A 12370-nucleotide genomic window follows, 5' to 3' on the forward strand; every position below is an offset into this window, starting at 1 on the left:
TCCTATTTCAACCTTTTGAAGTAATTCAGTCTCTGAAACATACTAATTTTTAACTATTCACTCAAATAGATAATTTGAGGTTTCTGATTAGTGAATTTATAATATTCCTAAGACAAATGATGATAACTTTCAAACTTGCCTAGTGCTATTATAAATGACTTAATGGAGTCAGAAATGGACACAAATCTCCTTGATTGTTCAATAAATTCTCAATTTGTTCATTTGTATATAGACAAAAAAGTTTCTAAGTAATTTTTATACTCTACATATGACCTAATCAAATTAAATTCAGATACATTTGTTTAATCACACAGATACTTCTTCAGGTCAAATACTTTTATTTTAAAAAGCAACACTCTTAGAAGATTCTGTGTAATCCACCCTAGATAAACTGGCCATTAAAACCTTTCTTGGTAATCAGTCATCATGGGGCCTGCTTGCAAAGCACTTAAAAACATGATCTATAAATAGGGTTCTGGAAGTCTAACCCTAGAGAATAGAACAAAGCATAGCATGATACTGGGAAGAATTACAGCAAATCTAATTCCAAGAGAAAAAAATACTTTTTAACTTTTTTTCTTTAATCACATGCCACAGTTAAGTACACTGAAGGAAAAAAAGTTGTATTTTCCCAAGAAGACAATCTGGTTTCATGGCTTAAAAACATAAAAAGAAAAAAGAGATTAAAAAGAAAGAAAGAAAGAAAAAAAAAACAACCCAGTGAGCTGGATACTTTGTGGATTTAAGGTACCAAAGCTATGCACACATTTTATCACTGTCACCCTAGCTAAAGAATCGCTCCCTCTATGGTAGGGACTGGCGCTGGACTTACTTATTTTGTTGAGGATGTTAAAGTCATAAAACTTGAATATAATCCTGCTACTCTTTTTCTGGCCTTGTTTATACAAAGTGGTTCCAGATGATTTAGTTAGTAGTACAATGTTATACAACTGTGTCATTTCCACACGTGACTGAACTGATTTAAAGTTCAAAATAAACTTACTCAACCATTTTGACAGTCAAAACAAAATACTCAGTCCCATTTTTCAGTACTTTGAAATGCAAATGTATAATTGAAATTGGATACTGCTAAGCTTTCAGTGAATGAATTTTCTCTACTTCTCATGAAGGTAACATCCATATCACTGTAACACATATGACAAGAAGACATCCTCGAGGAACCATGAAGTTTCTGGTGGCAGGGCAGAAGCCCTAGTGCAAACTCAGCCAGGATTAATAATACGTGAGCTATTCCTAGACCAGACTAATCACTATTTTGAAGCAATATTGATATAAAGAAACTCAAATTATGCTATGTCAATTTGGCTTTCTCCATTTTTCTGGAGCTTGAAAACAGCAATCTGTGAACTGGACTGTCAAAGTAAAAGTGTTTAGTGTTTATCAGTGTATATTAGCATTGCATTGCTTTCATTATAAAGGGAATACATCATGATGTCTTTGCAGTTTGAGGCTTTTATCAAACTATCATTTGATTTATAAATGATCTCCAGAAGGTTTCTGATAAATATTTTTGAAAAAGATGAGCTGAGAAATATTTCACTTATTCTTTATTTCTTGACCTTTTCCAATATTTTTACTTAAATTTTTAGGTTTTTATTTTAAAATAATTATAGACTCACAGGAAGTTGCAAAAATAGTGCAGAGAGTCCTGTGAACATTTCATCCAGCTTCCCCCATGGTGACATCTTATCTAATTGTAGTATAATATCAAAACTAGAAAATTATTGCTATTACAATACTGTTAACTACAGACCTTGCTTAGTTTTCACATGCACTCATTTGTGAGTGTATGTAGAGTTTGATGAAATTTGATCCAATGCATACATTGATATAACCACCTTATCATAAGGGAATTCCCTTTAGAGGTAGCAACATTGTGCCATGCCAGTCCATTTCCTACCAACAATTGATCCGTTCTTCATCTCCCCAGGTCTATGATGTTGAGAATGTTAAATAAGTGCTTTTGAGATGGGCTTTTTCATTAATCATAATGTCCTTGAGATTCGTCCAGGTTGTTACAGGTATCAAGAGTCCGTCCCCTTCTATTGCTGAGTTATGATATTCTATAGCATAGACGCACCAAAATTTGTTTCATCATCCACCCACTGAAGAACACTTGGGTTGTTTCCAGTTTGGGGCTATTAAGAATAAAGTTGCTATGAATATTCATATGCAGGTTTTTGTACGAATACAAGTTTTCATTTCTTTGGGATAAATGCCCAACAGGGTTAACTGCTGAGTTTTGTGGCAACTGTATGTGTAGTTTCATAAGAAAGTGCCAAACTATTTTCCAGAGGGGTTATACCATTTTGCATTCCTACAGCAATGCTTGAGTGATTCTCTGTCCCTCATCGACATATGGTGCTGTTACTTTTTTTTATTTTAGCCATTCTGATAGGTGTATAATGATATCTCATGTGTATATGTGCCAACTGCATATTCTCTTTGGTAAAATGTCTGTTCATCTCTTTTGCCTATTTTCTAAAAATAGAATTTTTTGTTTATTTTTTACTGTCGAGTTTTGAGAGTCCTTTATGTATCCCAGATCCAAGTTCTGTATCAGATTTGTTTATATTGGTAGTTTGCAAATATTTTCTTCTAGTTTTCAGCTTGTTTTATTATGCTTTTAACAGTCTTTGGCAGAGCAAACATTTTTAATTTTAATGAAGTCTGATTTATCAAAAAAATTTTTTATGGATCATGCTTTTTGATGTCATGCGTAAGAGCTCTTTTTCTATCCCCAGTCCCAAAGCTCTAAAAAAAATCTTTTACATTTTCTTCTAAATTTTATAGTTTAAAATTTTAAATTTGAATCCATGATCCATTTTGAGTTAACTTTCATACAAGGTGTGCAATTTAGATAGAGATTCTTTGTCTTTGCCTGTGGATGTCCAATTGATCTAGCAACATTTGTTGAAAAGCCTATCCTTCCTCGAGTTGCTTTTATGTCTTTTTGTAAGTTCTCCATTTTTTTCTATTAATCTATATGTATATATCTCTAATTACTATAGCCATACAGTAAGTCTGAACATCAAGTAGAGTGAGTTTTCTCTACTATTCTTTTTCAAAATTTCTTTTCCATATAAAATTTAGGATAAGTTTGTCTATATCTACAAAAAGATCTTGTTGGGATTTCAATAAAAATTATGTCAAACCTGTAGATAAATTTGAGGAGAATTCGATCAAGTTATTTTAAGTGCTACTTCATGTGAAATTTTAAAAGGTTTAATTTTTTAAAGGTATGAATAAAAAAGGCTTAAATAAAACCCAATGTATTATTACTAAATAATTACAATAAAATTGTGTATTGTATGTGGCTTTTTTTTTTTAAAGATTTTATCTATTTATTGACAGAGATAGAGACAGCCAGCGAGAGAGGGAACACAGCAGGGGGAGTGGGAGAGGAAGAAGCAGGCTCATAGCGGAGGAGCCTGATGTGGGGCTCGATCCCATAACATCGGGATCACGCCCTGAGCCAGCCGAAGGCAGACGCTTAACCGCTGCGCCACCCAGGCGCCCCTGTATGTGGCTTTTTTAAACTTTTAACATTGCCATGAAGAAACTTTAAACCATTTGAAATTTCACATGACAAAAGTAACAATGAAAAATAAAGATACCTTTCTACTAATTCTCCATTTCTTTTCTTTTCTTTTCTTTTCTTTTTTCTTTTCATTTAATGTAGGCTCCACGCCCAGCATGGGGCCCACTGTGGGGCTTGAACTCATGACCCTGAAATCAAGACCTGAACTGAGATCGAGAGTTGGACACTTAACCAACTGAGCCACCCAGATGTCCCTAGTTCTCCACTTCATGTTGCTTTCCTCTCCAATAAAGATTATGACATAGTACATTACCTTTTTTCAATTAAAAATTCACGTTTGCTCATTAAAACCCATACAAAAATATTTCTACCACCAGTACTACCTCTCATGATTACCACGTATATTTAATTACTATTCTAGAAAAGACTAACATTTTTATATAAGAAATATTTAATGCTATAATAATTGGAAGAATTTGCCTAGTAAAATTTTACCCACCTCTCCCACTTTAATTACTTCTGCTCTTACTCCAGCTGACTTCTCTAACTTTCTATTAGAGAAGGAGATGGGAGAACCTGGATGGCTCAGTTAGTTAGGCATCAAACTCTTGGTTTCTGCTCAGGTCATGATCTCAGGGCTGTGAGATGGGGGCCTGCATGGGGCTTTGTGCTCAGTGGGGAGTCTGCCTCAGTCTCTCCCTCTGGCCCCACCCCGTCTCTAAAAGAAAAGGAGATGAATTTAACACATCATTTGCTCTATATCATTCATATTCATAAGATGTAACTTATAATACATATGTGATTTATATATCTCAATCTCTACACCTGTGTATTAGTGTTTGGCACTCATTCAAAAAAGTACTACTAAGCAAATAACAAACTTGTTCTTTGCAACCTTGTTATATTTTAAACTATTTAATATAAATTCTGTCTGTATTTTTATATACTATCTTTTAGAGGCTTTTAGTTTCAGATTAAATTGCAGTTTAAATAAAAGTCATATTACTTTTGGTAAAGCACCAAAATGCTTTTTGAGAACCTGACCCTTGAAAGAAGAGAAAATAGTTATAAATTTGTATGGCTCTGAGTCAAATATGGTCGGGTTTTGGATTTCACAGCTAAGTATAACTTAGGAAAATGAAAAACATTTATGTTAGGAAATTTTTTTTCCCAGAAAAGAGAAAAAAAAACTCAAACCTTTGATCTCATTCTCTTGGTGTGCTTTTAGTCTCTTAAATGCCAAAAAGTTCAAAATGTAATAGCCTTATAATCTAAAACCGTTTAATATAAACAAAAAATGTTAGGAAAAATATATCCTTATATTGTCTCCCTGGAGAGTAATTTTTTTTTAAGTCAGAAAAAATATGCTAATTATGTCTTACCTAGTGTGGTGAAGTGGAAAATATAAAAATCTAAGATTAATATTTCAGAAAAAATTTCTTACGAGACAGTTATTTCTGTGTACATTATAAGACACTTCTACTTTCACTTACATTTGCTAGTATAATTTAGTATACTTGACTTAAAGTAGAAGGTTTCATAGTTACCAAATGGGTCAGAGGTCTGCACAAGCTCTTGTATTTGATATAATACATGCTAAAAGCAGAAACATAATTTTTAGTTTGTAAAGAAAAATTTTAGAAAGCTTTACCCTTGTTGTTCATTTTAATTTGGCAGCAAATGTTGAAATCAGAGCAGCCAAAGCAGGTACTAAATCAGTTACCCAAGGTAATTACTTCACAGTGTGAGATCCCCAAAACAACAGAAGCAGCATTAGTAGGACACTTCTCAGAAATGCAATTCTAGAGCCCCATCTGAGACCTGAAATGAGAAACTGTGGGTTAGGGCCCAGGAACCTGTTTTAATAAGCTTTCCAGAGGACATTGATGGATGTCCTAGTTTGAAAAGCAATGGCCTAGGACAATGAAGTTTCTTTATATACCTTGCCTAGAAGCCCCAAAACAAGCTTTTATGTTTTAGATTCCTCAAAGGAGGACACTACTTACGCTGTGGGTGAGACAATTCTTTGTTATGGTAAACTTTGCGCTTCCCTGGCCATCTGGCAAAAACAGCAATAAGTAATGCTATTTACCGTGTCCCCTGGGGTTCTTAAGAACTTTGTTAAGAATCACTGATAGGGGCAAAGGCTGTTTAGTCCTTCCTTTCTCTACCTTGGATCCAACCCTCTCCAAAGACCTTGACCACACACTTCCCTTGCTTACCCAAATCACTTCCACTAGAATAATAATGGAAAGGTGATCCTGTTGGCATACAACAAAAGGGTGGGGGTGATAGCACAGACTGCATTGAGGCCAATTTTTATTAGTTATATCATATATCACTGTCTCATTTTATATTTTTTCTCAATGTCAAGGATCAATTCACTCTTTTCAACCCCAAATATTTTACAGAAATTAAGTGGGGGGAAAAACTGGATATTTACATAAAATTGGATATCATCATAAAATTTAAAATCATAGTCATCTATATTTATACATATACATTTATATTATATATAATTATACACCACATGTGATTATAAAATTACATTATTATTTGTTATAGTATGTATTATTAGTTATATTGTGTATTATTATGCATATATTACATATATAAGTATATAAATATATAATAAATAAATAATATATTAAATATGTAAAATATTACTATATATTACATATAATATACTATACACTACTCATGTTATATATAATATAGTATGTATATATGCTATATATACTATGTATATATATATGCTACATGTAAATATAATTATATAATAAATATGTATACAATATACATAAAATATGTAAATAAATATACAAATATATCTAAATATACATGTAATATATATCATATGTATGAATGTTGATAGAACTATATCTTGGTACTAAGACAGATCCACTAGGATTGAAAAATTATATATTTTCTTAGAAACATGAATTCAATCAATGATTTATATAAAAGGAACTAGAATATACCAGTTTATAATTCTTGTTCTAAGAATTCATATACGTCTATCCCAAGCAAATCAAAACTACAGGGTTTAAAGCCCTCTAGAAAGATGAGAACTTACAATATCCTTCTAGTAAAACTCTGCCATTAGTTTTTTTTCTTTTATCTCAAACTGATAAGTATATACTCTAAACTGGGCAGTGGGGGACGACAAGGTGAATGAGTGACAATGTTTAAGGTTTTTATGTACTAGCTCCACATCAGTCTCCCGAGAAGATGATGCTCTCATGTAGCTCAACAGCAAGACCAAGGTCTTGGGCATACCTCATTGGTCCATATTTCTAAGACAATGTAATTCTGAACATAAGAATGAAACAGATTGTAACTCAAACAACTATCTTTTTGTTGCCTTTATCTTCTATAAGGTCATACTTCTGAATCTCCCCCCCCTTATATGATTGATATGGTTATTCTAGGCTAGAAGCAATTCTTAATATAGGAACCACTCACCTAAAAACTACGGGAGAATAAAGATGGCTACAGGGAAGTATTGCATGGAGTGGCTTAGCGCAGCTCTATTCTAAGTCTTATATCATTCTCTCTTTCATACTCAGAGGGCAAAAATTCAGAAGGCAAGAACAGAAGTATTTCTGGACTTAACAAAAAGACTTCTCAGGCTCACAAGTATTTATCCTAGTTCATTAGAGTAGAAAATCACACAGGTATTTGAGGTCAAAAGTAATAATAAAATAATATATACATAAATATAATATATCATATAGTATAATATATTATATATATATATAATACAGTAGGAGACTGTTATTTGAAGATTTTCTATCAGGGCATATGATTAATACTAACTTAAACCTTTCATTCCTTACTTTTGTGTAATTCATCTTATACAGAACCATTTAATCACAACTATCTGTACAAGAGCTTTGGCCAAACTCAAACAATCTGGAATTCACAGAGATATGGATATAACAATTCTCAAATTACTGTTCAGTTATGATTGGACTTACCAAATGAGCAAATAAATAGATGATATTGTGAGCTATCATTTTTACTGTTGAGAAAGGTTGATATAGACATTGAATTCAGAAAAAGTAGGAAGAATTTTGCAGATTTGGTTTGGAATTAGAGATATCACTATAATCTCAACATATTTTAAAAGAACATTGGTTTTTACTTTTTTTTTTAAAGAGTTTATTTATTTACTTGACAGAGAGAGATTGAGCACAGAAGGAGAGGGAGAAGCAGACCCCTGCTGAGAAGGGAGCCTGATGCAGAGCTCAATCCCAGGACCCTGGGATCATGACCTGAGCTGAAGGCAGACGCTTAACGGACTGGACCACCCAGGCGCCCATCTCACCATTTTTTAATAGACAGATAACAGAGATATACAAATAGAGCAGTAGACAGTAATGTCATTATGTATGTCTGTGTACATACATCTATTTCCTCATAGTTCTATCTATACGCACATCTCTCTGCTGAGAGGACCTAGAAGCAATAACACTCCATTAGCAATTAGCACACCTCACGTTCAAATTTTAGTTTCTAAATGCTATTCTCTACTAAAGGGAACCATAGCTCCTTAGAAAAACAGCTGACTCTAGAACTGAGGCAGGGAAATGACAAAACGAGCCTGCAATATTTTGTTTATCTAGAATTTAAGGAAGTGGTCATAGAATAAGGCCATTTCCAAAGGATCAGGAGCCAGCTTGAAGAGACTCACAACCTTGGACAGCTTAAGTACTGAAATAAATAACAACGGTGATGGATTATAACTTATTTAATAAAATAATTCTTGAGTCAATACTGATAATAGATATATAGATGATAGATGGGATATACAGAAGAATGATGGAGCTGAAAAATCACCATTCTGTAACTAACACAGGCAAGAAGCATCAAATGGATGTAAACTAGTGAGTGAAATTTTGAAAACAAGACATTATGTAATCTCAAATATCTCCCCACAAAATACTTATTAATTTGATACAGGAAAATAGTAACATTACAGTAGAGACACCTGGCAGATACCACCTTAACCAAATGATTAAAGTTAACATCACTGGCCCAAGCTGATGTAATGAGCCTTCTGCTATGATGCACTGAGAAGGCCACAACTTCATTTCAGTGGTGTCCCTGCCAAGATGTATAACTTGAATCTAAGTATGAGGAAACTAGACAAATCAAAACTGAGAAATGTTCTACAAAAAACTGGCCTGAACTGTTCAAAACAGTCCATGTTGAAAGATAAAGAAAGGCTAAGAAACTATTTCACATGAAAAGAGACTAAAGTGACATGGCAATTAAATGTACTACAATCAACTGGACTGTGGATGAGATAATAGTGTATACTGAATTACATAGCCTGTTTTGATAATTGTACTATGGCTATGAGAAAAGGACTAAGAAAAAGTCTTTGTTCATACATAAAGCAGAGAGTTAAGTTCTTGGAGGTAAAGTAGCATAATGTTTGCAACTTATTCCCAAACAGTCCATAAAATTGAATAGTAGTAGTAGTAGTAATAGCAATAATTATGATGTAAATTAAATCTGTATGAGACAAAAGAATTCAAAGTTGCCTGGTTTAAGCAGAAATTTGGGAACTAAAAGGATCTATAGTCTCAATTCAAATGAATTTAATAAAAAATTACTGAGTTCCTATTCTATACTCAAAGAGCTCACAGTCTACTAGAGAAGGAAAACATGCATATAAATAATTATAGTGTAACAGAAGAATACCATAAGTACCAAAAATGAAGTATAAGTACCAAGGAACGTTGAGAGGGAGTGACTAATTCTGTCTGATATATTGTACTAAGTGCTTTATACATCAATTCATTGAATGTACCAACAATCTCATTAAGGTATATACTATTTTATCCCCATTTTACAGATGAGGCAATTGAGGCACAGAGAAGTTGAGAATCTGGCCACAGATTTTCTAGCAGTTGGTATAGTAGTCCAGGTATGAAACTCAGGTAGGCTGACTCCATAGCACATGCAGAAGGCTTAATGAAGAAGCAGCATTTGAGCTGATCCTTAAAAGATGAGTGTAATTTGGAAGTGGAAAGAAGAATATTTAAGGCTGGAGGAAAAATAAAAGTGAAGGCATGGAAATAATAGCTATAGGTCATATGAGAGAACCTGAAAAGTTCAGGGAATAGTATGTAGGATGTGGGGAGAGAAATGGGTAATAACAGAGGTTGGGAGATAGACAAGCTTAGGAAATAAGCTTCCATCATTAGGATCAATATAGCCTTTGTTAGTAAAGAGAATGATTCTTATTATATGTACCATAATCTTGATGTAACTCAATGGATTCCACATAAGGAGTCAGCCTTTGTGACATCCAAATGAACCTAGTACCAATAAAATCTTATTACAATTCAATGCCTTCTAAAAATACCAGAACACAAATCATGAGAACACTTTCACAGTGACACCTCCACATCCATATGTATTATAATTTCATTTCACAGCGATCCTATTACCGTGCAATATTGAAATAGCCAGAACTGAAAACAGAACATCTAAAATGCAACAATTCTGCCTTAGTTTAACACAGACTATAGAAACCTTTTAAGAACAGAGAATGAAATGTAAATAAATCACGTAGCTCTGCTGTTATAGTTCCTTGTTTGTCATAATATTTATGAAAACTAGGCGATCCAATTAAAGGGCTATAATAAGTAATATATTCCATGAACTCTGTTAGATATGCAATTCTAACCAGTAAAACAACCAGACATGAATGTTTAATGTTAGATCTCTGAGTTGGTAGCAGATGTAATTGATTGCTCAATTAATAACTGAAAATATTATTTTGGCTTCATAGTAAATTATGAGTAAAGCAAAACATGTGGCACTTACAAATCTCTGTATTCATTTCTTGTAAATATAAATATTAATGAAAATCTGATTTTCATTTACTATAGTTTTAACCTGTCCAAAGTCGACTATAACCAGAGTACACAAAACAATCCAATTGCAAGGACAATAAAAACATTTAAAAATTTCAAAATGTCAGAAAACATTTAAAATTAAAACATTAACAAATTCATTAGTGACTATGTTTCACATATTTAACAAAGACCAAAAAATGAATTTAATTTTTATAAAACATCTTTGAGGCAGAGTTCTTAATTGCCCAAAAAAACCTATTCCAATCTGGAAAAATTCCTAAATCATTTCCTTGATTGACAGACTAGAATTGATTAGTGAAATATAGACAATACTTAGGAAGCATCACAGAGGAGAACATGAAAAAGGCAGGCAAACAATTTCAAAGAGCATTTGGAAATAAAAAGTTATATTTGGCTTGGTATAAAACTAAGTGAACAATTAAAGAAGTGGAACATTGAGTAATAAAAATGTTCTCCACCTAAAAACACCTAAAATGTTACATAAAACTCAACAATCATCCTTTGCCTGTCTAAATGGATTTCTGAGAGTAAGGGAAATCCACAGGGTCTTAACAAAGGGGAAAGGAACTGAAAATTAGTGTAATAATCTTGAACTGACTCCAGCTGCCAGGAGGGTATTTGCTAACAGGGATCTGAGCTTTAATAGCAAGACAAAGAAGAAAGGCTAGTCCTGGATCCCTAGCATTGTAGAAAGCTGGAACTATTATCACTACATGAAAGTATAAACCTTGAAAAGCTATATTACCCATGAAAATATGCATTAAAAAAAAGTCCTACTCAATAGCAAAGGAAGATGATAAAAGGTAACTTGTCTGTTTAAACCTCAGCTCCAAATGAAAAGGTTAAAAAAATCTCAAGCTAAAAACGTAATGTTAACTGGTTTGATTCTAGTATCTTGAGATGCCTGGCATAAGCAAATATTAATCCTTTCTATAGAAATTTACTCTTAACCCAGGCCCCACAAGATTCCCACAGATTTAAGTAGGCCCTAAACGAATTCAAAATACATAATTACAAAGCTAATAGAGAAATAAGACACCAAGAATGAAGTCAACAAAAAAAACAAACAGCAAAATTAGATCTCTATGGACACAGCAATTATATAACAGATACAGAATATAAAACAACTATGTTTAAAAATTGTGAGAAGAGGAAATTGAAACGTGAGCAAGGAAAAGGTCATCAGAAAAACAAACCACCCAAATATAATTTCTAGCAATGAAAAATATAATTATTTAACTAAAAATCTAACTATAAAAATATTTTTTTCAAACAATACCTTAAAACAATTAGAAGGAAACGATTATGTACTGGTTATGAAAGAATCAAGGAATTTTTGTTAATTTTTATTAGGTGTGATAATGACATGGTGATTATTTAGAATGACCATACTTCTTAGATGTATGTACTATAGTATGGCATGTTATCTGGAATTTCCCTCAAAATACTTCAAAAGAAAGAAAAAAGGAATAAACAAATGTAATAAAATGTGAGAAATGTTGAATCTAAGCAATGTCTATATATGAACATTTTATAATAAAAATAAAAGGAAAACTTCACTCATATGGGAAATTTAAGAAACAAAACAAACATGCAAAAGGGAAAAAAGTAACAGAGAAAGAGAGAGACAAATCAAGAAATAGATCCCTAATTATACAGAACTGATGGTTACCAGAGGGGAGGGTTGGGGGATGGGTGATGGGGATTAAGGAGTACACTTGTAGTGATGAATGCAGGTTGATGAATGAAAGTGCTGAATTACTATACTGTATACCTGCAACTAATATAACACTGCATGTTAACCAGCTGGAATTAAAATAAAAACTTAAAAAAAAAGAAATAATTAGGGAAAAAAAAAAAAAAAGAAAGAAAACTCAATGGATAGTACAATCAGAATATTAGATAAAACCAA

General features: G+C 32.7%; 1 protein-coding gene across 4 annotated transcripts in view; it reads right to left on the bottom strand.

Annotated features, from left to right (window-relative positions):
• The window catches only part of GSTCD (glutathione S-transferase C-terminal domain containing), a 131458-nt gene that overhangs the window by 95627 nt on the left and 23461 nt on the right, over positions 1–12370 (bottom strand). The window lies entirely within an intron of this gene.

The sequence above is a fragment of the Ailuropoda melanoleuca genome, chromosome 11, assembly GCF_002007445.2.
Source record: "Ailuropoda melanoleuca isolate Jingjing chromosome 11, ASM200744v2, whole genome shotgun sequence".
NCBI lineage: Eukaryota > Metazoa > Chordata > Mammalia > Carnivora > Ursidae > Ailuropoda > Ailuropoda melanoleuca.